This window comes from Carcharhinus amblyrhynchos, chromosome 2 (assembly GCF_965287045.1).
Source record: "Carcharhinus amblyrhynchos chromosome 2, sCarAmb.v2.hapA, whole genome shotgun sequence".
Taxonomy (NCBI): domain Eukaryota; kingdom Metazoa; phylum Chordata; class Chondrichthyes; order Carcharhiniformes; family Carcharhinidae; genus Carcharhinus; species Carcharhinus amblyrhynchos.
In genome coordinates, this window is record NC_137325.1 from 38895144 (window position 1) to 38920013 (window position 24870).

Consider the following 24870-nt stretch of genomic DNA (forward strand, 5'->3'; position numbering starts at 1 on the left):
TGGGCCCAATGGCCTCTTTCTGCACTGTAGGGTTTCTATAACTCTTTGATTCTCTATGAACTTTGGTAAGGCCACAACTAAGTACTGCGTGCAGTTCTGGTCGTCACTTTATCACAAGGAAATGATTGCACTAGAGAGGGTGCAGAGGAGATTCATCAGAATGCTGGCTGGGATGGAACACTAAATGTTGTGAAGAGAGGTTGGATAGGCTTGGGTTGTTTTCATTGAAGCAGAGAAGACTGAGGGGTGACCTGATCAAGTTGTACAAGATTATGAGAGACATGGACAGAGTGGAAAAGGAGCAGCTAGCTATTCCCCTTAGTTGAAGGGTCAGCCATGAGGGGGCATAGGTTCATGGTGAGGGGCAGGAGGTTGAGGGGGATGTGAGGCAAAACTTTTTTACCCTTGGGGCAAAGCCAGTCTAGAATGCGCTGCTAGGGACGGTGGTAGAGGCAAGTTGCCTCACATCCTTTAAAAAGTACTTGGCACATCACAACATTCAGAGTTATGGGCCAAGTGCTGGCAAATGGGATAGGTGAGAGTTCAGGTGTTTCTAATGTGTCAGTGTGGACTCAATGAGCTGAAGAGCCTCTTCTGCACTGTATGATTCTATGATTCTCGATGATCTTCCTCTCCAAACTGACAATAGAGAGGAACATCTTCAACTATTGGATAAATTATTAATCCTCCTCACTTCATTAGGACTTAAAATGAATCTTAAGAAGGAGAACATTATGAAGTCTCAGGTGATGTATTTGGGAACTGTGGTAACCCACGGGAAGTGGGAAATTGAACAAAAGTGCATTGAATCAATTGCGTAGTTGGTCCTTCCAAAAGATGTCAATTTGCTTCAATCTGTTTTAGGACTTATGAGGTATTGTGAAATCATATTGATGGTTTTGTTACTAAAGCCTCCCCATTAACAGATCTTATGAAGAAGAATGCACCATGGAGGTGGACTGAGCAGCACACACAGGCTGTTTCGGAATTAAAATAGGCTTTAGCCATGGCTCTAGTACTGCAAATGCCAGACCCAGAACCCCCTTTTGCATTGGAGGTGGCTGTGACAGAGTGGCTTCTACAGGAACGCCATGGGAAACTTGGTTCGGTGGCTTACGCTTCCAGGTTTCTCACACCAGTAGAGCAAGGAATGTTTGAAGACATTTTCTTGCAATTTTCTGGGCAATGCAGCATTTTTCCTACATAATTGGACTTAATCTTTTGACCATGCTGACAGAGTCCCATTAGTTCCTGCTAGATGGAAGAATTCAAGATGGTACACTCAGTCAAATTTGCTTGGCATATTGGACTTTAATGCTTCAGGCTCGAGATATTCATTAAACGGACTAAACTGCCCACTTTCTTAGCTGATAATCTAAGTTACAGTGGTGAGCTTTATGAGCATCAAATTGTGGCAATAAATGATCCCAAGGGACCATTCGTTCCAAAACAAAAGCAGGGAGGACCCCAAAAGTCTGCCATACGTGGATATATATCTCACATAGCTGTGCAGAGAGAAGCCACAAAATGGACGTTGACTATTTTTGTTGATGGATCCTCTATAGTGAAGGATGGTAATAGAAAAACTGGATATGAAATATATTAGAGGATCACCAAGGTATATCTTGTGTTGAGTTAGCTCTAAAATTTCCTCGTGGGATGAGTGCTCAAGAAGCTGAATTGGTAGATGTGACTTAAAAAGCTAGCACGAGGGGGCATGGCTTTAAATTAAGGGGGGGTAGTTATAGGACGGATGTCAGGGGTAGGTTCTTTACCCAGAGGGTGGTGAGGGATTGGAATGCCCTGCCTGCTGCAGTTGTAAATGCACCTAGTTTGGGGGCGTTTAAGAGATCCGTGGATAGGTTTATGGATGAAAAGGGATTGGTTTAGGCTAGAGGGTCATTGTTTTTTAACTGGTCGGCGCAACATCGTGGGCCGAAGGGCCTGTTCTGCACTGTAATGTTCTATGTTCTATATGGTTAGTCACCTTGATGAGTTTCTGCCACTAGCAGATATATATCCTGATGGTATGCATGTGTGCAATAATGTAATTGACTTCCTGCCATTGTGGGAAGGAAGGGGCTTTGTTTCAACAGTTGGAAAACCTCTATCATTTGCACCTTTGCTGAGATATATTTTTCAAACAGCTCAAGGATGGGAATATGGGATTATTATAAGTAGGACACTCGCTTTCAGTCTTGTTACACCTCCTCCCTCCCCTCACACCACTGGAGTCATTTGCCACATTCCTACACTCTGCACCTTTGTTCCACCATTCATACATTCTAATTTCTTAATGGACACTCTTAGCAACATTCCTATCTTTATCATTACCATTAGCATTTCCTTTCTCTTCTTTCTATCCCATTCTTATCAATTACAGCGCCCCCCCCCTCCCCCACCACCCCACAGCATAAATATTGTCCTATTTTCCTTGATGGTAGCACAATGGTGGCACTGCTGCCTCACAGCGCCAGAGACCCAGATTCAATTCATGGCTTGGGTCACTGCCTGTGCAGAGTTTGCACGTTCTTCCCATGTCTGTGTGATTTCCTCTGTGTGCTCCAGCTTGCTTCCACAGTCCAAAAGACGTGCTGGTAATTTGCTTTGGTCATGCTAAATTCTTCCTCACTGTACCCGAACAGGCACTGGAGTGTGGTGACTAGGGGACTTTCACAGTAACTTTATTGTGGTGTTAATGTAAGCCTTTTTGTGACACTAATAATAAACAAACTTTAAACTTGTCTTCAGCTCTGATGAAGGGTCATCCTGACTCAAAATGTTGGCTCTATTCTCACTCCACATATGCTGTCAGATCTGCTGAGATTTTCCAGCATTTTCTGTTTACGTTTCAGATTCTAGCATCCACAGTATTTTGCATATTTCTTTTCCATCTGGGACTTCTCAAGCAGATGAACGGGCAAAGCAGGATGCTTGAAAGGGAGAATTATGGTGGCATATAATGGGTAAACAGATAGATATTGTTACTATGAATTAGGTTATAGTGGAAATCTCAAATAATCTCAGCACAGTGATGATGATTTAAATCAATTACACGATGGAGCACATCCTGCTTATGATGGCAAATGGAACGATAACTTACAACTCCAAGATAGACTTATCTGTAAAAATGGATGGTGTGTCATGCCAACCCAAAATTGTAATCAAATCATTTATCAATATCATGACATTCACGGTCATCAGGGAGCAGAAACATCTGCTGATTAAAGGGCAATGTTGGTGGCCTAACGTAGATAAGGACATGAAGCATTACGAGGACAACTGTTTCGTATGTGCTCAAAGTAACCTTAAGAGGCATGCAAGAAAATTGAGGCATACAAGACTAGTTGAAGGACCATGGACTGATTTGCAGCTAGATTATGATGGCCCTTTCCCACCACGTCATGGAGGATATAGATATATCCTTTCAGTAATTGGGTTAAAGTATTCCCTACCCAAAGTAATACAGCTAAAGCGACAGCTAATACCCTGTTATAAAAAGTGTTTACTAGGCAAGGACTCCCATGTAGTATCGAATCAAATCAAGGTACTCATTTTACTGCTCAAGTAATGCAGGAATACCATGACCTTATTTGGGATCAACCAATGGTTCCATGTTGCCTATTGTTATGTACGTTGGGGCACAGAATCTTTTATGGAATGTGTCACATGACCCTGCGTGTGGGGTGATCTGCCCAGGGACCACTATCAGAGGGCTGTACCATAAAATAAGGCAGTTGTAGTTTGGAGTATGGAGCGAGTAAATACCTGAGTTTCCCAACATCTATCTGTGGAGTCAGTTCTTGGAATATACTCCAGCAGCAGAGGATTTAACACTGGCAATGAAGGTTGGAAGACTGTTGGCTCATAAGATGAGGGATGGGGACTTTCATCGTAGACCATCCACCATGATCCACAGTGCAGAGTGAAAAATAAAAACGTCCTTGGGAGACAGGTAGGATCACAGGGGTAGGGAACATTGTGAGAAGCAATGAATTGAATAGACTTGGGCGCCATTAACATTTGCAATTGGCTGTGATTCTCCCAAAAACGCTAAATTGGCGGGAAAACTCTTCTAGATTCCAACTGTTTTGTCAGTTCAGCTTCTCACCTGAATCTCCACACTGCACTGCAGAGGTCCCAGTCGTGAATCTCATTAAAAACCCAAGGAAATGGGGCCTATTCACACCGGAGTCTGACAGTTCTGGAACTCTGCTCATGCACAGTGGCCCCGAACTGTCAGACTCCCCATTTGCTGGCCAGCCCTGGATCCCCCAAGTACTACCCCTCCAGGTCCCCCCATGGCTCAATCGTGACCCCCACTACAATTCCCAGACCGGCCCTGAGATACCCCCTACCCCAGAGTGCCTTGATGTCCAGCCCACGCCCCCAAGCGATCCCCCACCCCCTTCACCTTGGCAGGTCCCCGCTGACTCCCCCGTAGGCCTCCCCAGCAGACCACCACTTCCTCACCACCCCCCCCAGTAGACCACCCCTCCCCCAGCCCACCCAATCGCTGACCTCTCTCCATCCCAGATCGATCCCCATGCAGAATGGCAGCAGGACCCCCATCCCCAATGGTCACCCCAGACCCCGGCCACAATAGGCCCTGATGTCTGATGGGCAGTGCCAAGATGCCCCCTTGGCATGGACACTTTGCCCCTTTGGCAGTGGCTCAGACTGGCACTGCCAGGGTGCCCAGGCTCATGGGGCATTAGCCCCCTGCTGCCTAATCCTCTGGGAGACCTTGATTGCCCCCCCTTCACTCTGGCGGGATCCCCCACTAGTTCCCCAAACATGGGAAGCCACTCTGAATCCTGCCGAAATGAAGTACTCCTGGCAGGATGGGAGATTCAATCAGGACCGGTAAGTTCCCGATAATTACATTCAAACAACATTTAAAACATATTAAAAACAGTTCAAATTTACTTATCTGCCTTCCCGCTGATTTCCAGCACAGTCTGGCCTGCGACTGTTTGCTCGCTCTGGGAGATGCGCATACATTGCCGGTGCATGCACAAATCCTGGAACAAGGCCAGGAATGTGCATCTTCCACCCCAACCCGCCAAAAAAGTTGTGGGTTGTGATGGGAAAATCCTGGCCTCTGTCTCCATTCTTCACTGGAATTGGTCATGGTAGGGTGATTGGAGGACATTTGGTCATCAGCTGACAGGGGTACCAAGCACTCAGGGAAAATGAGTGCAGGAACCAGCATGGGCAAGAGGCTTTGGGCCTAGTTTCAGGTGGGAAAACCCCTGCCGCCGGCAAGAAAAATTGGTGGGAAAATTTGCCATGATAGGCATGTTTGTTGACAAAGCTGAGCTGTGGACAACATACATCCAATGTATATTTGTGACAGGAATTAGGTTGCTGATGACCTCATTGTGTTGGACTTTCTTAACAAAGTTGGAAGTATGACATTTGGCATTCTGACAAGCTCATGCAGCCAGAGAAACTGGCTGAGAAGCTATTCTGGAGTTGTGTGCTGTATTGGAGGGGCATTTTGTACCACACTGTTGATCAAGCTTTTCTATTTTTACAAGTGGGACTAGTTGGAGGGTGAGACCATCACCAAATTCGTGGCTATCGTCAAAAGCCTCATGGAGCAGTGCGAATTTGGGGCTTTCTTTCAGAACGCACCATGGGACCGGCCTCCATCAGGAAGCAATTCAACAAAAGCTGCTGGCAGAGCCACAGCTGGAGTTTAAGAAGGCTTTCAAAATTACAATCTCAATGGAACGGGCCACCAGGGAGGCAGCGCACTTAGACACTAGTGCGAGGGTGCACAAGTTGGCAGAGGCGCTGAATAGTCAGTCACGGCCTGAGGAATGCCACCATTGTGGCTCTGTGGGTCACACGGAGTCCAGGTGCGGGACAAGGGAAAGTGAATGCTTGAAAGTGTTGGAAAATGTTCGGGCAATATTGCCCAAAACTGCAGAGTACCAGGAGTGTGCAAAGTCAAAGCAATAGTGGTCAAACCAAGGAACAAGTGGCAAGTGGCCAGTGTAGCTGAGGACAAGAAGTTTGTGGAGTCTTAGGATGGAACAGAGCAGACTGAGAAGATGCAGTTCAAACTAAACATTTTGTCTGTGTGAGGTGAAGCAGACCGGTTCTGGGCTATGCCCAGAGTGGAAGGGAAATTAGTGAAAATGGAGGTTGACACTCAGAAGTATGAATCTGTACCCCAGAGAGTTGGGGCTGCTCCATCATTGATAGATTTTTGGAAGTGCTGTTGATTCCCGAGTTGATCTATAAGAAAAAGTTGCATCATCTACCCCTGAAGCCAGCAAACAGCAATCTGAGGATATACAGGGAACAGCTGATTTCTCTTAAGGGCTATATCACAGCTAAGGTACAGCTGAGGGACTAGTGCATGCAATTACTTTTGTGTGCTGTTAAGGGTGATTAACTCATGTTGTTTGGATGATGCTGGCTGAAACAACTGAAATCGAACTGGGAGGTGGTGAACAGATTAATGGATTCTCATTCGGGCTTGAATGATATTTTAAAGAGATACAAAAATGCATTGAATGGGACCCTTGGTGAAATGAAGGGAGTGAAAGTGAGCCTATGGCTGAAGTTGGATACATGCCCAAAGAGCATGAAAGCACATCATGTGCTGTATGCAATCAGATTCAAGATGGAGACCGAACTCGCAAGATTAGTAGGTTTGGGAGTATTGGAGCCAGTGGCCACGAGTCCACGATATCCTGGTAACAGGGTCCGCAGATGAGAAACGTTTGCAAAATTTAGAAGAGACGTTGAAGAGATGCATAAACTTAGGCTGCAGATTAAGAGAGAGAAGTGTGAGTTTTTCAGGGATTCTATTGAATACGACACATTGTTGACAGGGAAGAGTTACATAAAGCAGCGAAGGAGTGGGGAGCCATAATAAAGGCATTGAGAATGGAAAACGTGCCCCAATTGAGGTCCTTCTGCGAACTCAGAAGTAATTGTGGCATATTTGTGCCTGACTTAGTGACAATACTGAAACTACTGCATCGGTTATTAATGAAGGGGCAAGCAAGCAAGTGGGTGCAGAAGTATAAGAAGGCTTACCAGGCAGTGAAGAAGGCATTGTGGGACTCTGGGATCTGAATTCATTTTAATCCCAGCTAGCCTGTGATCCTTCACCATATGGCATGGGAGATGTGTTTTGCATGTGATGGCAAATGGGGAAGACAGGCCCATTGCATTCGTGTCTAGGCCACTCTCTAAGATGGAAGAAAACTCGGCGCAAGTGGAGAAAGAGAAGTGGAGAAAGAGGTACTAAGCATCATATTTAATGTTACCAAATTTCACCAATATCTGTATGGCAAGCAGTTTGTCTTACTGGTGGATAACAGGCCATTGACTAAGATTTTGGAACTTTACTCAGGGATTCCATCTATGGGTCACAGCTCAATTACAAAGGTGGCCATTGATATTATCGGGCCACTCATGAGATTCACTGCTGCCAGTTGGATTAACACTGAAATGTGAATGCATTAACCCCAGGCTGCCGTTGCCTTGTAATAACAACGTCCTGGACAAAATGATCCAAATCATATACGTTTACAAGATGATAAGGTACCAATTACAGCTGCAAAAGTGAAAAAAGCCAAAGGAAGGATCTCATACTTAGTTAGGTGGAAGAACAAGCCTACAGAAGAACCTGGAACTCAGGCAATATGTAAGCTGTCAATGGGAATTGTCAGCACAGGATGGTCGTTTGTTGTGGGGCTTGCAAGTTGTCATTCCCCCTTCCTTGAAGAGAAAAATGCTGGAGCAACTGTTTCAAGGGAACCCAGGGTTGGTGAGATGAAAGAGAAAAGTGCTGGAGCAACTGTGCCAAGGGAACCCAGGGTTGGTGCAAATGAAACAGGTAGCCACAGTTATGTGTAGTGGCTAAAAGTGAATGCGAGTGTAGAAGAAAAAGTGGGCTCCTGTATATTGTGTTCCAAAATTCGTAAGATACCACCCGCATCATCATTTCACCCATTGGAATGGCCAAAAGGGCCTTGGAAATATATCTATGTTGATTTTGTGAGGCTAGTGGAAGGTCATATGCTACTGGTGGCTATTGAAGAGCACACTTGAAGAGGCCAGAAGTGATATGTATAGAAGTAAACAACCACAGAAACAATACTTGACAAACTTGATGACATGTTTGCTAGGTTTAGATATCCATACCGTTTGATATTTGGATCATGTTTAGATATTACAGAACAAAGAGATCTAGGGGTACATGTTCATAGCTCCTTGAAAGTGGAGTCACAGGTGGACAGAGTGGTGAAAAAGGCATTCAACAGGCTTGGTTTCATTGGTCAGAACGTTGAATACAAGAGTTGGAATGTCTCGTTGAAGTTGTATAAAAATTGGTAAGACCACACTTGGAATACTGTATGCAATTCTGGTCACCCTATTATAGAAAAGATACCATTCAACTAGAAAGAGTGCAGAAAATATTTGCTAGGATGCTACTGGGACTTGATGGATTGAGTTATTAGGAGAGGCTGGATAAACTGGGACTTCTTTCTCTGGAGCGTGGGAAGCTGAGATGTGATCTTACAGAGGTCTATAAAATAATGAGGGGCGCAGATCAGCTAGATAGTCAATATCTTTTTCCAAACGTAGGTGAGCCTAAAACTAGACAGCATAGGTTTAAGGTGAGAGGGGACAGATACAAAAGTGTCCAGAGGGGCAATATTTTCACAGAAAGGGTGATGAGTGTTTGGAACAAGCTGCCAGAGGTAGTAGTAGAGGTGGGTACAATTTTGTGTTTTAAAAAGCATTTAGATAGTTACATGGGTAAGATGGGTATAGAGGGATATGGGCCAAATGCAGGCAATTGAGATTAGCTTTATTTTAAAAAAAAAGAGTGGCTTAGACAAGTTGGATCACAGGGCCTGTTTCCATGCTGTAAACCTCTATGACGCTATGACTCTATGACCAGATTATGAGTGACAGTGGAGCCTGGAGCTTTCTGGTGTACATGGAACCTGCCTGGTCATGAGGATGCAGGCAATGAGGAGAGGCTGAATGAACTAGGATTGTTTTCACTGGAAAACAATCGGAGGCTGAGGGGTTACTTGATAGAGGTCTACAAAATTATGAGAGGCATAAACAGGGTGGATAGTCAGGGGCCTTTTCTAAGGGTGGAATTGTCAATTACAAGGGGGCGCAGGTTCAAGGTGAGAGAGGGAAAGTTTAAGGGAGATGTGGAGGGGGAAGTTTTTTATACAGAGAGTGATGGGCACCTGGAACCTGCTGCCAGACAATGTGGTAGAAGTAGGCACATTAGCAACTTTTAAGAGGAATCTGGAGGGGTACATCAACAAGGAAGAAATAGAAGGATACGGATTGAGTAAGGGCAGAAAGTTTTTTTTTAGTTAGGGCACCAATATTGGCATGGGCTTGGAGAGCTGAAGGGCCTGTTTCTGTGCTGTACTTTTCTTTCTTCTTTGTTCTTTTGTTTGAATTCGTCGTGAACAGCCTGTTCTTTACCATCCAGACGAATGGCTTAGCAGATTGTTTTGTACAGTGTGTTAAACACTCCCTGGAGGCTTCATGGTGGGAGGGGTAATTGTTGTGAATATTAAACAAGTTCTTAGATATGTTCAGCAATACTCCCCCTGCAACAACCGAATGCTCCCCGATGGTGTTGATGTTTGAAAGACAGTTGTATACGATGTTTGACCTACTGGAGCCTGATGAGACAAGAAGAGTGGTGCAGAGGAACCAGGAGGAGCACCTGGGCCATTGAGCAGAACATGCCAAGATGAGCACATTCCAAAAGAGTGAGTTGGTATTTGCCAGGAACTACTCTTCAAAGAAAAAGTAGGTTCTGGCTGCGATTGTAAGCAAGACAGGGCCATTATTCTATGGAAACTCGGGATGAGTCAGTATGGTGATGGCATGCAGACCAACTACTTGTGGCCCCAAATCAGGGGATGGGAGCTTCATCAAAAATTTTGAAGATGTTCAGTGAGGGTACCAGGAGAGAGAGGGATGGAACCAATGGCCACTCCTCCTACTGAGGAAACTTGGGGGGGGTGGGGTGCCATCATTGATGACTGATGTCAATCGGAAAGAGGATTCACAGATGGGGGTAAGGCAGTTCCAGCTCTCAAAAAACAACCTCCATGGAACAATCAACCCCTAGATAGGGTGATTATGTCAATGTAGTATGGACTTACAGGTACAGAAACAAAAAAAGTTTAAAGTTTATTTATTAGTGTCACAAGCAGGCTTACAATAACACTGCAGTGAAGTTCCTGTAAAAATCCCCTAGTTGCCACACTCTGGTACCTGTTTGGGTACACTGAGGGAGAATTTAGCACAGCCAATGTACCCAACCAGCATGTGTTTCGATCTGTGACTGGAAATCGAAACACCCGGAGGAAACCATGCAGACATGGGAAGAATGTGCTGACTCTGCACAGACAATGAGCCAAAATGGGAATTGAATTCAGTCCCTGACATTGTGAGGCAGCAGTGCTAACCACTGTGCTGCCATGCTGCCAAAATGTCACTGTGCAAATAATTCTGATTCCATTCCCTTGCATCTGGAAAATCCTGAAAAAAATATGTTTGTAATTGTGACTAATTGTATATAAATAAGTTAACAATGGTTTCCTGATTCTAGCTACTCTGGGAAAAAAATCTCTGAAAAAGTAAGTTCAAAATTAAGCACCCTTACCTTTCAGCTCTCAAAAGAACTGCTTCCCTCTCTGCTTGCTCTGGTGGACAATGAGGTTGAAACCTTTTAAAAAAAACAAAAACCTTCCCAGGCCTCTCCACGGCCTACTTCCGCTTTCCTGATTCCAGCTTCTTTGGGAACAAAACCTCCAGAAAAGTAAGTTCAAAATTAAGCATTCTTACCTTAAGTTAACTGTAGTCTCTAGAAACTTGTAGTCTCTCTCCCTGCTGAGTTCCATATCTTCTTCCTCATTCACTTGGGTGAAAACAATGTGAAGCATTCATTCAACACTCTACCAATGTCCTCTGGCTCCATCCACACATTGTCCCCCTGGTACTTAATGGGCTCTACACTTGCCCTGGTTATCGTCTTGCCATTGATATACTTAGAGAATATCTTGGGATTTTCCCTATTTTTTACCAACTAGAGCGTTCTCCCTAAGTCTGTGTGGGCTTCCTCCAGATGGTTTCCTCCCACAGTCCGAAGATATGCATGTTAGGTGGATTGGCCATGCTGAGTTGCCCCTTAGTGTCCCAAGATGTGTAGGTTAGGGAGATTAGCGGGTAAATGCGTGGGGTTTCAGGGAAATGGCAGGGGGTGGGCCTTAGTAAGATGCTTTTTCGGAGAGTTGGTGCAGGCTTGATAGCTGAGTGACCTCCTGCCGCACTATAAGGATTCTATGAGTTCCTCAGATAAATGGAAGAGGGCTGCAACCTCACACATCCTTCAAAAATGTATAAGACAGACCCCTGCAGGTGGCAGAGATTATAGACACCCTGGAAATTCATGAATTGACTTAACCACTGTGCCATCGGGCAGCATGGTGGCACAGTGGGTAGCTTGAGGGACCTGGGTTTGGTTCCCAGCTTGGGTAACTGTGTGGAGTTTGCACATTCCCCCCCATGTCTGCACGGGTTTCCTCCATGTGCTCCGGTTTCCTCCCAGGTTACAAAGATGTGCAGGTTAGGTGCATTGGCCATGCTAAATTGCCCCTTAGTCTCCCAGGATGCGTAGGACAGAGCAATTAACCGGGTAAATATGTTAGGTTACAGAGATGGGGCCTGGGTGGGATTGTTGTTGATGCAGACTCAATGGGCTAAATGGCCTCTTTCTACGCTGCAGGGTTTCTATGATTCTAACATTCCATTCCGTAGGACTGTTTCTCTTACCCAAAATCCTCAACGGACAAATGGACGGCTCCCATATGAAGAGTCTCTCAGTGGAGATCTCTGAATGGCAGGATGGAGCCTCACAGTATGTTGAGATGGTGATGGAGGTGCAGAAACAGAATGTGTGCAACTATGTAAAAGTGGAGTCACAGGTGGACAGAATGATGAAGAAGGCATTCAGCATGCTTGGTTTCATCGGTCAGAACATTGATTACAGAAGTTGGTCTTGTTGAAGTTGTACAAGACATTGGTAAGGCCACACTTGAATACTGTATGCAATTCTGGTCACCCTATTATAGAAAGGATATTATTAAACTAGAAAGAGTGTAGAAAGGATTTACTAGGATGCTGCCGGGACTTGATGGATTGAGTTATAAGGAGAGGCTGAATAGACTGGGACTTTTTTCCCTGGAGCGTAGGAAGCTGAGGGGTGACCTTATCGAGGTCTATGAAATAATGTTGGGGATAGACGAGGTAGATAATCAATATCTTTTCCCAAAGATAGGGGAGTCTAAAACTAGAGGGCATAGGTTTAAGGTGAGAAGGGGGAGATACAAAAGTGTCCAGAGGGGCAATTTTTTTCACATAGAGGGTGGTGCATGTCTGGAACAAGCGGCCAGAGGTAGTAATAGAGGCTGGTACAATTTTATCTTTTAAAAAACATTTAGATAGTTACATGGGTACGATGGGTATGGAGGGATATGGGCCAAATGCAAGCAATTGGGATTAGTTTAGGTGTTTTGAAAAAAAAGGGCAGCATGGACAAGTTGGGCCAAAGGGCCTGTTTCCATGTTGTAAACGTCCATGACTATGACTCTATCAGCTTGTACACACAGAGTGGAATGGCATGCAAGGGTTTCTGAGTAAGGTTCTCTGTCAGAGTCGATGGGCCAAATAGCGCCCTCCTGCACTGTGGGGATTCAATGTTTCTAACTGCGAGACTGAGCCCTGCAGCAAAGACTCAGTATACTCTTTCATCCAAGAAAGAGGTCAGCTAGATTCTTCAATATCTTAGTGCCAATTTCAAGGAGAAGGATTAAAATGACCAAGCAGTATCATAGTATAGCAGCCAACAGAGGGCTTATGACTAATGCTAGACTCCTGTGGAAAGCACAGTACTCTAGGCAAGAGATGACTTTAGCCTCCAGCTCTTGCTAGTTTGCTGGCTAGGCTTCCTTGGCAGGCCCAAATGTAGTTATAGGTAGCAGTGGTGGTGGTGCTCCAGGTGGTGGTGCTCCAACTATAGACCAGTGAGCTTAATGTTGGTAGTAGGATAGTTGCTAGAATCCATTATCGAGGATTTCGTAATACAACATTTGGAAAACAGTGGTATAATTAGACAAAGTCAGCATGGATTTAAGAAAGGGAAATTATTCTTGACAAACCTGCAGGGATTATTTAAGGATGTAACCAGTAAAGTTGACCAGAGAGAACCAGTGGATGTGGTTTATTTAGACTTTTAGAAGGCTTTCAGCAAGGTCTCGCATTGCAGATTACGATGTAAAATTAAAGCAAATGGGATTGTGAGTAGTGTCTTGAGATGGATAGAAAGTTGGTTAGAAAACAAGAAGCAAAGAGCAAGAATAAGGGGTCTTTTTCTGATTGGCATACAGTGACTAGTGGGTTGCTGGAGGGATCTGTGCTAGAACCATAAATGTTCACATTACATATTAATGGTTTAGGCAAGAGGGCAGCATGGTGACATAGTGGTTAACACAGCTGCTTCACAACACCAGGAACCCAGCTTCAATTTCAACCACAGGTTACTGTCTGGGTGGAGTTTGCACGTCCTCCCCACGTCTGCATGGGTTTCCTCCAGGTGCTGTCGTTTAGTCCACTGTCCAAAGGTGTGTGGGTAAGGTTAATTGGCCATAGTCAATTGCTTCTTAGTGTCAGGGAGATCATCAGGCTAAATACATGAGGTTACGGGGATAGTGCCTTTGTTGGTGGTACAGGCTTGATGGGCTGAGTAGCCTCTTTCTGCACTGTAGGGATTCTGTGATTTTAAAGGAACTAAATGTATCATCTCCAAATTTACAGATGATACAAAGTTGGGTGGAAGGGTGAGCTTTGAGAGATGCAGAAATGCTTCAGCATGAATTGGATGAGTAAGTGGGCATATGTATGGCAGATGCAGTACTATGAGAATAAATGTGGGGTTATCCATTTCAGTAGCAAAAGTAGGAAGGTACATCATTAGTTGAATGGGTGTAAATTGAGAGAGTTGGATACCAAGTGAGACTTTGGTGTCCTCGTTCATCAGTTGCTGAAAGTAAACGTGTAGGTACAGTAGGCAATAAAGCATGCAAATAGTATGCTGACCTTCAGAGCCAAAGGATTTGACTATAGGAATAGGGATGTTTTTCTGCAATTTTGTAGGATTTTGGTGAGTCTGTGCCTGAAATATTGTGTGCAGTTTGGGTATTCTTACCTGAGGAAGGATGTCCTTGCTATTAGAGGGAGTACAACGAAGGTTTACCAGGCTGATTCCTGGTCTGGCAGGATGAGGAGACACTAGGTCAGTTAGGGTTGTATTCATTGGACTTTAGGAGAGCTCAGAAACTTTAAAAATTCTAACCTGATTACTCAGGATAGATTCAGAAAGAATGGCTGCGATTCTCCCAAAAGTGCTGGCAGGAAAACTGACTGTTTTGTCAGTTCAACTTCTCACCTGAATCTACCCACTCTGTGAACTGCAGATGCCCCAGTCGTGAATTTCATTAAAAACCCAGGGGGTGGGGCCTATTCGCACCGGAGTCTGACAGTTTTGGAACTCTGTGCATACACAGTGGCCCCAATCTGTCAGACTCCCTGTTTGCTGACCAGCACCATAGCTGGCCAGCCCGGGTCAGCCGCAAGTGCAGTCCCTCCAGCCTCCCCAATGGCCCGATCGTGGCCCCCGCAACAATTCCCAGGCCAGCCCTGAACCTCCCCCTTCCAGGACCACCCCAGTGTCCAGCCCACCCCACCCCTCCCAGCAGTGGCGGTCCCCCCATCCTCCTCACCCCAGCAAATCAACCCCCCCCCCCCCAGGCCACTCCCCCCACCCTCCGCTGACCCATCTCCGGGGTCAGACCCCCCCCCCCGCCTCCCCTTGGGAAGCAGGACCCCACCAGACTACAACCCCCAGCCTGCCTTCTCTCCGATCCCAATGCAGAGCGGCAGCGGGACCCTCAACCCCCAGCAATCCTCCCTTGGCCCTGCCAACAATAGGCCCTCTTGGCACTGCCCAATGACTGGACAGATTCAAATTTCTTACATCCTCAGTACTACACTAAGCTCAGTGGAGGAGAAGGGGGTGGGTCCATTGCCACTCTGCCTGAGATCAGTTTCTTACCTATTTTCCCAACAGTTTCCAGCATGGTGACTGATGCACATACATTTGTGGCACATGCACAAATCCTGAAATAAATACGGCAACGTGCATCTCCCACCCCAACCTGCCAGAAAAGTTATGGGTTGCGATGGGAAAATCATGGCCAATGTTTCCGATAGAGTCCAGAACAAGTGTCATTGTTTGAAGATAAGGGGCCCTATTTTACCATTTTGATTCTAAGTGCTGGGTGGACTTGAAACTGGGAGTGATTCAGATCTGACTTTTAGACCTGTTCTGAGGCACCCCCATATGCACTCTGCCAGCAAAAATATCAACGATTCCAAATCGCGCTGCAGAAGCTTATGGGCAGGGCTTAACGCACCCAAAACCCTGCAGCTTTGATCGGTGCCTCTAACTGCACATGTGCAGAAAAACAAAATGATAGAATGCTGTTCCACTGCTACATCCCTCACAGGCCGGATAATGCCTTCCCTTGGCTCCCACAGACATTGCCTCACCCCCACAACATTACTGACCCTCCTATCCCCCCACACACCACCACCCAGACCAAGCGCAGGGTCCTCCCCCTTCCGCCCCCCACCCCCACCACCCACCCCCCTCCCACCCCCCCCTATTGATTTCAGGCAGAGCGGCAGTGGACTTCTCTTCCCCCTCCACTGGTCTCAGGCAGAATGGCAGCAGACCCCCCTTCTCCTCCACTGATCTCAGGCAGAGTGGTAACAGACCCACGTTCCCCCCCTCCCCCAACCATCCCCACTGATCTCAAGCAGAGACCCATTGGACGCTAGGCATCTACCTCCTTACTAACTGGAGCGCCCGAATTGGTCCTCTAAGGAGCATGTCTGTTTTGCATCAAATCTGGATGGGCAAACACAGTGGTAAAGGGGGAAGTGCTGGTAAAGTTGGGCGTGCAACCCATTAAATTAATGTAAATGCATGCATTTAGTCCAGATCGTGGCCATTTTTGGGCCTTGGTAAAGGGGAAATGGACACAGAAGCAGGCGTGGATTGTGCAATTTGCCTTAAGTCCAATTTTACCAAGCTTTCATGCCCAAAAATAGGCACAACATGGTGGTAAAATCGGGCCCAAGGGCTAAACCTTTTCGGACTGATGTGAGGAGAAATTTCTTCATCCAAGGAATGGTGAATGTGTAGAATTCATTACCACAGAAAGTAGTTGAGGCCAAAATGTTGTGTGATTCCAGGGAGGAATTAGATGTAGCTCTTGGAGCTAAAGTGGTCAAGGGCTATGGGGGGGGGGAGGCGTGATCAGGGTATTGAATTTGATGATCAGCTATGATCATAAAGAATGGAGGAGCAGGCTCGAAGGCGAAATGGCCTATTCCTACTTCTATTTTTTTAATGTATTTAAACATCCCCTCCCCACTTTTTCACATCCTCCCCCTTCATTTCACTTCCTCCAAATCCCTTCCCCATTCCTTCACATCTCCCCCATTCCATCTCACTTCCTCCACATCCCCTTCTCACTCCTTCAGTACCTTGGCTGCTACCAAGGACCATGAAAGTTGGAGATCCATGGTCACTGATATTTTAAAACATGGTACCTGAGGAAGTAGAATTAAATAAACCTGAAATAAATAGCTGGCATCAGTAATAGTCATAATGAAACTATCAGGCTGTCAGTAAAATGAATCTGGTTCATAAGTCTCCTGTGGAGAAGGAAATGTGCTATCCTATATTCTGGCCTATACGTAATTCTAGATCCACAACTTAACAAGCCACTCAGTTGTATTCAAAAAGGTAGCTCACTGCCTCTCTTCAGGAGTAATTTGCGTTGAGCAGTAATGCTGGCTTTGGCAGTGATACCATATTCAGGGAATGAATAATAAAAAAAACTCAATTGTTAATTTATGAACACATAACCATCTCTCCAGTGTAGTACTGAGGATGTACCACATTGTTACTGACTTTGTCATTCAGGTGAGATATTAAGACAAAGTTCTAGCTGTCATTTGTAGTGAAAATTAGACTCTATAGCACTATTTAAATAATAACCAAGAAGTACCCCAGAATCCTAGTTCCCCTGACAATCAACAAATCAAAAGGACAGATCGATTGTTTACATTTCCATTTGTTAGACATTGCCACTGCAGAACAGTTAATTCACTTCATAAGTGATTCATATGTGAAATACTTTGGGACATTATAATATGATGAGATGCCACGTAAATTTAAATAATGTGTTACTTAATTATCTGTGAGTTCAGCGAATGGAATTGTGAGAGACACCACTGAGACTACTTATGCAAACTAGAATTGGATTGGCTTGTTGAATTTGTGTATTTTTTTAAAAGATGGAAGCAGACAGGATGGACTCTGGACTGGGCAGTGGGTCAGATTTTAATGATTAAAACAGAGCATGAGTGGCAACCTGCCAATAACTTTTAAAATAAATAAAGGTCCTACTGATGCAGCAAATTATTTGGCCTCTTCGAAGAACTTACTACTTTACCCCCAGGTGATTTGATTACGCATTTTGAAGTTGAAATTCACACAGTTCTCGATTTCTCAGGATGACTAAGTTACTTTGCAATTCATACACAGCACCCATATGTAACCAGTAGCATTTCGTGCCAAGCTAGTCTGACTTCACAGGTACAGATTTATAATTGAATGTCTTGTGACAAAACACACAACTGCATTTGCTAATCTCCCTATTTATTGATTGTTCCCATGATCTCTGAAAAACAATCCTAAAACAACAATTAATTTGATTCCTTTTAAAGACAAAAAAGCAAATGCTGGAAATGTGAAATAAAAACGGAAAATTCTGAAAATTTACAGCTTATCAGTCACCAGAAATTTACCACCAGAATTGAATTGAGTTCTCACAAGATTAAGGAAATTTGGCATGTCAGCTATGACTCTCACTAACTTGCAAGATGCAAAATAAAAAGCATTCTTTCTGGTTGTATCACAGCTTGTTATGGCTCCTGCTCTGCCCAAGACCGCAAGAAACTACAAAAAGTCATGAACGTACACCAATCTATCACGCAAACCGCCTCCCATCCACTGACGCTGTCCACAATTCCTGCTGTCTTGGAAAAGCAGCCAGCACAATTAAGAACTTCATGCACCCTGGCCATTTTCTCTTCCACCTTCTTCCAATGGGAAAAAAGTACAAAAGTCTGTGATCACATACAACCAATTCAAGAACAGCTTCTTTCCTGCTGCCATCAGACTTTTGAATGGACCTACCTTGCATTAAGTTGATCTTTCTGTACGCCTTAGCTATGACTGTAACACTAAATTCTCCACTCTCTCCTTTTCTTCTTTAGGAACAGTATGCTTCATCTGTATAGCACGCAAGAAACAATATTTTTCACTGTATACTAACACATGTGCCAATAAGAAATCAAATCAAATCAGAAGAAAGGAAACACTGTATTTATCTAACACTTCTTATAGACTCACGCTCCAAAGTGCTTTACATTTAAATATTTATACATTTAAACATTGTTGCAGTGCGGCTAATGTTGTAATCTAGGAAACACAACAACCAATTTGCACACGGCAAACTCCCATAAACAGCCAAAAAATACCACAGTTAAAAGAGCTGGACATAAGCTAAGAATTCTGTGGCACTAATTAACTCACCTCTTGACTTCCCAAAGCCTGTCCACCATTTATACAGCACAAGTCAGGAATGTAATACTCTCTACTCACCTCAATAAGTACAGGTCCAATAACACTCAGCTCAGCTCCACCCAGGATAAAACAGCCCACACGATCAGCACCACCGTTCCTCCATTACCAATGCACAGGGTGGATTTTGCCAGATTTTGTGTTGGGCACTTTGGGCAGTGGGACGGTTTGGGCTAATCTAGGGTGTGTGTTGTCAAGGGTCACTTATAGTGTGGGAATAGTGGCAAAGCAGGTAACAGGTCTGGCACCATGCAGTCAGTGTCCAGGTGAGTTGTCCAGGGAAGTTAATTTTAGTTGATGTATGGCACATTCCGAAATGTGTGTGTTTTGGACAGCCGGTTTTGAGAAAGTGTTTCTTTATACCCAGAGAATATCTCTTCCCTCTGTTAGGGAAGAGATGTGGCACCAGATGCACTCTTAAAAAATACTCCTTTGCTTCATAAACTAATCATTGAATCTTTTTGATATCAAGAAAAAGTTGATGCAATTGCCCACTATCTCCTAACATTAAAACATAGCTGCAAGAGAAGCATAACGCTACATGAACTTGTTTGCAAATAAGGTCATGAAAATATATTAAGCAAATTATACTATGCATGACATAATACGGAAAGAATCTTTGAATTAAAACCCATTAATTATTTATTTGTAAACTTACATTATCACTGCAATGAAGTTGCTGTGAAAATCCCCTAGTTGCCATACTCCAGCACCTGTTCAGGTATACTGAGGGAGAATTTAGCATAGCCACTGCACCTAGCTAGCACACGTTTTGGATTGTGAGAGGAAATCAGAGCACCCGGAAGAAACTATGCAGACACGGGGAGAACGTGCAAACTCCGCACAGTGATCCAAGCTGGGAATTGAACCCAAGACCCTGGCACTGTAAGGCAGCAGTGCTAACCACTATGCCATCATGCCATCTGGTAGACCTGGTTACTGGAAATATTGGCATATATTCACTTAGCCTGCTTCTATTCTGCAAAAAAGACTCTGACTATCCACCCTATCTATGCCTCTCATAATTTTGCAGATCTCTATCAGGTCAGTCCTCAACCTCTGACTTTCCAGTGAAAACGATTTGAGTTTACCCAATCTCTCCTTATGCCTAAAATCCTCCAGACCAGGCAACATCCTGGTAAATCTTCTTAGCACCGTCTCCAAAGCATCCGCATCTTTCTGGTAGGGTGGTGGCCAGAACTGGATGCAATATTCCAAATGTGGCCTAAGTCAAGTTTTATATAGTTGTAACATAACTTGTCAATTTTTATACCGTTGCCCCAGATGATGAAGGCAAGCATGCTGTATGCCTTCTTGACCACCTTATCCACCTGTGTTACTTTTCAGGGATCTCTGGGCCTCTATACCTGGATCCCTCTGTATGCCAATGCTCCGAAGGGTTCTGCCATTTACAGTATAATCCGCACCTGAATTTGATCTTTGAAAATGCATCACCTCACATTTGTCCAGATTAAACTCCATCTGCCATTTCTTTGCCCAAGTCTGCAATCCGTCCTGCTGCGTCCTTTGACAACCCTTGTCACTATCTGCAACTCCACCAATTTTAGTGTCATCCGCAAACTTAATAATTAGACCACTTATATTTTCCAATAGATCATCTTATATTTTGCAGCAGTAAATCCCATGCGGACATGGAAATCACACTGAATGAAATATATACCACTACAAATTGAGATGAAACATCCCGAGGCCTTGTTCATCGTGGCTGGGGACTTCAACAAGCTCAAGAGCGTACTATGAAGTTACCACTGACATGTCTCCTGTTCCACCAGAGGCCCAAACATCCTTGACCACTGCTACACTGAGATCAAACAGGCCTACTGCTCTATCGCCCACCCACACTTTGGCAAATCAGACCACAAGGCTCTCCTGACTTACAAGCAAAAACTGAAGGAGGAGAATCCATCAAAGAAAGTCATGCAATGTTAGTCTGAGGAATTGGATGATCTCCTACGGGAACTCTACGACCAACCTTAACCAATATGCTATTATAGTAACTGACTTCATCAGTAAGTGTGTAGAAGACATTGTGCCAAAGAAGCAAATCTATGTGTTTCCCAACTGGAAACCATGGATGAACCAAAGTCTAAGTCTGAAGCGTTCAAGTCAGGTGAACCTGACCTATACAAGAAAGCCAGATAGGATCTAAGGAGATCCATCAAAGATGCCAAAGACAGTACCGGACCAAGGAAGAGTCCCAAGTTAGCCACACAGGCCCCTGTCAACTATGGCAAAGACTGCAAGACATAACAGGCTACAAGATGAAAGAATGCAAAATCACCAGCTCCAACAGGCCCCTTCCTGATGAGCTCAATGCATTCTACACCCATTCTGAGCAAGAGGTCAGCAAGAGCATTCCCTCCACCTTGGAAGCCTTGTATCTGAGGTCACCATTGCAGATGTCAGAGCAGTTTTCTCAAAGGCCAACCCACGGAAAGTGACTAGCTTGAATGAGATATCCGGAAGAGCACTCAGATCCTGTGTGGCTCGGCTGGCAGGGGTATTCGCAAACATCTTCAACCTCTCAGTCTGAGGTCCCTATCGGCTTCAAGACAACGACCATTATATCAGTAACAAAGAAAAGCCAAGCAGCATATCTTAATGACTATTGTCCGATGGCTCTGACATCCATCATTATTGCTAATCATGGCACAAATCAATTCTAGCTTCCCGGACAGCATGGATGCACTACGGTTCGCCTACCGCTGCAAAAGGTCCACATCAGATGCCATCTCCCTGGCCGTGCACTCAACCCGGGAACACCTATATAACAAAAACACCCACGTTAGACTCCTATTTATTGACTATAACTCAGCCTTCAATACCGTTATTCCTAAGAAACTCATCTCCAAACTCCATTGCCTGGGCCTCGGCACCTCCCTCTGCAATTGGATCCTGAACTTCCTAATCCACAGACCACAGTCAGTAAGGATATGCAACAACACCTTCTCCACAGTGCCCAACAGGGCTGTGTTCTCAGCCCCCTACTATACTCCTTATACATCATACACATACACTGTATGACCAAATTTCCCTCCAACTCGATTTTCAAGCTTACTGACAACAGCACCATAGTGGGTCAGATATGAAACAATGATGAGACAGAGTACAGGAATGAGGTAGAGAATCCAGTGCGGTGACACTAATGTCAGCAAAATGAAGGAGATTGTCATTGACTTCAGGAAGTGTAAAGGAAGACATGCCCTGTCTGCATCAAAGGGGATGAAACAGAAATAGTCAAGGGCCTCAAGTTTTCAGGTGTCCAGATCACCAACAATCTATCATGGTCCCCCCCATGCTAACACTATAGATAAGAAAGCCCACCAATGTCTCTACTTTCTCAGAAGACTAAGGAAATTTGGCACGTCAGCCAAGATTCTCACCAACTTTTACAAATGTACCATAGAAAGCATTCTTTCTGGTTGTATAATAGCTTGATAAGGCTCCTGCTCTGCCCAAGACTGAAAGAAACTACAAAACGTGCTAAATTTAGCCCAATCCATTACGCAAACAAGCCTCCTATTCATTGACTTTGTCTACACTACCCTCTGCCTTGGCAAAGCAGCCAACATAATTAAGGACCCCACGCACCCAGGGCATTCTCTCTTCCACTTTCTTCCATCAGGAAAATGATACAGAAGTCTGAGGTCACGTACAACCAACACAAGAACAGCTTCTTCCCTGCTACCATCAGATTTTTGAACGGACCTACCCTGCATTAAGTTGATCTTTCTCTACACCATAGCTATAACTGTAACACTACATTCTGCACTCTCCTGTTTCCTTCTCTATGAATGGTATGCTTTATCTGTATAGTGCAAGAAACAATACTTTTCACTGTATGCTAATACAGGTGACAATAATAAATTAAATCAAAATCATTTATGTGTGCTTTGAAGGTCTCAGCACTCACTCATCATTAACACCACTAATTAATGATCTCTGTTCTGAAAAGCACCATTCCACCGCTACTCTCTGTCTTATATGACCAAGCCAGTTCTGTATCCATCTAGCTGGCACATGGCAGATCCCATGAAACTTTACCTTTACCTATGTGGCATTGTTGGCACAGTGGTTATCACTGCTGCCTCACAGCACCCGCCTCCCAAGTTCAATTCCTGGCTTTGGGTCATTGTGCGGAGCCTACATGTTCTCCCCACGTCCGCATGGGTTCCCTCCGGGGCATCGGTTTCTTCCCAGAGTCTGAAAGACGTGCTCGATAGGTGCAATGGCCATGCTAAATTCTCCCTCAGTGTACCTGAACAGGTAGGGGGGTGTGGCAACTGAGGGACTTTCACAGGAACTTCATTGCTGTATTAATATAAGACTACTTGTGACACTGATAAATAAACTTTAAACCTTTTGTACAAGCCTATCATGAGGGGCCTTGTCAAATGCCATGTAGCCAACATCCATTGTCTTTCCCTCATCAATCGTTCTTGTCACCTCTTCAAAAAAAAACTCAATCAACTTAGTGAGACATGGCCTTTCCACACAAAACCATGCTGCCTATCATTAACAAGTCCATTCGCTTCCAAATGTGAATAAATCCTTTCTCTCAGTTTAGAACTGAGATTAGGAAGATTTCTTCACTCAGAGGGTGGTGAATATTCAAATTCACTGTTCCAGAGGGCTGTGGAGGCTCAGTTATTGAATATGCTTAACACTGAGATCTACACACTAAAAATATCACGGAATACAGATAGTGCAGAAAAATGGTGTTGAAGTAGAAGACTGGCAATAATCTAATTGAATGACAGAGTAGGTTCAAAGGGCTGACTGACCTACTCATGCTTTTATTTCTCATGTTGCTATGTTACTTACTAGAATGAGAAGTGATTTGCTGTTTGTGCATTCACGGCCCTGTCAATGTGGGCAAGGAGCAGAAAATTCACTCCTAATAGCTCCTGTAACTTGTGTGCATGTGCCAAACCTGATATCCTGTGGGTCCACTCCCCTTGGACCTTTAGGGTATAGAAATTGCTGTTAGTGAGGTAACTCCAGGTGGAGAATGGCAAAGGTGGATGCACTTTCAGAATTGACAATTGTTTGAACATGATGTACTGCTAGTCAAGGAGATGCCTCATTCTTGCGAAAGCTGATTAAAGTGGGGATTGTCTCTTTGAGCCCATGGCCTTGATATCTTGGAAAGGTGCTGAGATTTCTCTGGCCTCTTTCTTATATTCCTCTCTGTCATAATAATGAAAGCAACGTACTGCAGATGCTGGAGATCTGAAATAAAAACAAAAAGTATTGGAAAAACTGAGCCGATCTGGCAGAATCTGTGGAGAGAAATACAGCTAAAACATTCCAAATCCAATGTGACTGTTTGAAATTGAAGGGGGGTGGCAATGTGTTGTGTCTTATGTTGTTGGTGGAGGGTGTGGTGGTCAGGTGAAACAAAATTGATAGATTAGAGGGTGGGAGATGTCATGTAACAAAAGGATCCTTTCGTGGTAGTAGTAAAGAAGCAAAGCATTGGTCCAGAATAGATGTTAATAGCAGAATAAAGGTAATCTCAGTCAGAAAACAAAAACATGAAAACAAAATAAAAAATAACAACATGAGAAATAAAAAATCAAAATGGAGGAGAGAGTTCATGGTCTGAATTGGTGGTAGTCAACATTGAGACCAGAAGGAAGTAAAGTGCCAAATTGGAAGATGAGATGCAGTTCCTCCAACTTGTGTTAGACTTCACTGGAAGACTGCAGCAGGTCAAGAACAAATAGGAACATGAGAACAAGGTGGTAAACTAAAATGGCAAGTGACCAAAAGGTTAGGTCATATTTGTGGAGGTATTCTCCAAAGCAGTCACTTAGTTTGTGTTTGCTCCCCCCAACATAGAGGAGATCTTATTGAGAGTAAAAAAATGCAGTAAAAATGGAAGGAGTTTTTGGGGCACTGGACACAAGGAGGGAAGAGGTAAAGGGGCAGATGTTACACATCCTTCTTCGGAAGGTGTATGAGAAGTGAATGAGGTGCTGGGGGTGATGGAG